Source organism: Mustela lutreola, chromosome 5 (assembly GCF_030435805.1).
Source record: "Mustela lutreola isolate mMusLut2 chromosome 5, mMusLut2.pri, whole genome shotgun sequence".
In the NCBI taxonomy this organism is placed as follows: domain Eukaryota; kingdom Metazoa; phylum Chordata; class Mammalia; order Carnivora; family Mustelidae; genus Mustela; species Mustela lutreola.
The window spans coordinates 158,865,988-158,868,231 of NC_081294.1; the positions used below are offsets into that span (position 1 = coordinate 158,865,988).

The following is a 2,244-nucleotide window of genomic DNA, read 5'->3' on the forward strand; positions in this document are numbered from 1 at the left end:
GGTGAGTGCTGTGAAATGTGTAAACCTGGTGATTCACAGACCTGTACCCATAGGGATAAAAACACATTATATGTTTATAAAAATTTTTAAAAAATAAGTTAAAAAATCCATTAAAGAAAAAACACATATTGCAAGCCCAGAGCTAATCTCATATTCAATCAAAAACGTTTGAAAGTTTTCCCCTTAAAGATCAGAAAAAAGACAAGTGTGTCCACTTTCACTACTCTCATTTGACATAGTACTGGATGTCCTAGCCAGAGAAACAAGGAACACAAAGAAATAAGAGACTCCAAAAAAAAAAAAAAAAAAAAAAAAGAAGAAGTAAAATTTTCTTTTTTTGGATAACATGAACTTACATGTTAAAAAATCCTAAAATCTTCACCAAAAAATTTGAATAAACAAATTTAGTAAAGCTGCCAAATACAAGATCAATATATAAAAGACAAGAATTTTGTTTTGTTTCATTTTTTTTAATATGGAATGCTTCCCAGTTTTTCATGTCATCCTTGTTCAGTGATCACGCTAATCTTCTCTGCATCATTCCAATTTTAGTATATGTGCTGCCAAAGTAAGCACAAGACAGGAGCATTTTAACACTCTAATGATGAACTATCTGAAAAAATAAAGAAAACAATCTAATTCACAATAGCATCAAAAATAATAAAATACTTAGGAATAGATTTAACTAAGAAGATGAAAGATCTGTACTCCATTAACTATGACATTGATAAAGAAATTGAAGGAGACACAAATGGAAAGATAGCTCATATTTATGAATGGTAAGAATTAACAATGTTAAAATGTCCATACTACCGAAAACCGTCTATAAATCCAATTCCTATCAAAAATCCAATGTTAGGGGCGCCTGGGTGGCTCAGTGGGTTAAGCCGCTGCCTTCGGCTCAGGTCATGATCCCAGGGTCCTGGGATCGAGCCCCGCATCAGGCTCTCTGCTCAGCAGGAAGCCTGCTTCCTCTTCTCTCTCTGCCTGCCTCTCTGCCTGCTTGTCATCTCTCTCTGTCAAATAAATAAATTAAAAATCTTTTTAAAAATCCGATATTATTTTTTTACAGAAGTAAAGAATCCTAAAATGTATATGAGACCATAAAAGACAACAAATAATCAAAGCAGTTCTGAGAAAGAATGAAGAAGAGAAATTACACTTCTTGATTTGAAACTATACTACAAAGCCCTCATGCTCCAAACAATAAAGTATACTGGCATAAAAACAGACCAATAAGCAAGTAGAACAGAATTGAGAGTCCAGAAATAAATCCTTTCATACAGTCACCTAATATTTGACAGGGGCCAACATATGTAATGGGTAAAGATAGTCTGTTCAATAAATGATATTTAAAACTGAATAGTCACATAAACAGTATGAAACTGGAACCTTATATCACTCATAAGTCTTAACTTGAAATAGATTAAAGACTTAAAGGTGATGCATGAAACTAAATTTCCCAAAGGAAAACATAGGAAAAATTCTCCTTGACATTGGTCTTGCCAATAGTTTTTAGGATACCAGACCAAAAACACAAGCAAAAAAAAGCAAAAATAAATAAATGGTATTACATCAAACTAAAGTTTCTGCATTGCCAAAAAAAAGAGAGAGAGAGAGAATGAAAACACAATCCACAGAATGTAAGAAAATACAAATCTTATATCTGAAAAGAAGTTAATAACCAACAGATATAAAGAAAAAATATATATAATTAAAAAAATAGCAAAAGGATTTCAATAGACTTTTTTTTTTCAAAAAAGTTATGTAAATGACCAACTGGAGCATTAAAAAGTGCTCAACGTAAAAAACTCAGGGCAAAGTCATTATGTTGTTGTTGTTGTTGTTTACCTTTGAAAAACACAGCAAGATATTACTACCTATTAGAATATATATTACCAAAAAATTGAAACTAGCAAATTTTGGTAAATATTGGAGAAAATGGGGAACTTATGCACTGTGATAGGGATATAAATTTGTATGGAAAAGAGTATGGAGATTATTCATATTATTAAAAGTAAAATTACCATATGATTCAGTAATCCCACTTCTAGGTATGTATCTAAAGGAAACGAAGTCACTGATCAAAAACATATCTGCACTCTTATGTTTATTATAAAATTATACTCTAAGCAAGAGATGGAAATAACTTCAGTATCCATTAATGGATGAATGAATAAAATAAGTATGGTAAATATATACTATGGAATATTACTTAACCATGAAAAATTAAGAAATACTGCC

General features: G+C 31.0%; 1 non-coding gene across 1 annotated transcript; it reads right to left on the reverse strand.

Annotated features, from left to right (window-relative positions):
* Positions 1-469: 469 nt before the first annotated feature.
* On the reverse strand, positions 470-576 carry LOC131832833 (U6 spliceosomal RNA). Its single transcript, XR_009354195.1, has one exon. It is a non-coding gene; the product is annotated as a U6 spliceosomal RNA (small nuclear RNA).
* Between the last annotated feature and the right edge of the window lie 1,668 nt (positions 577-2,244).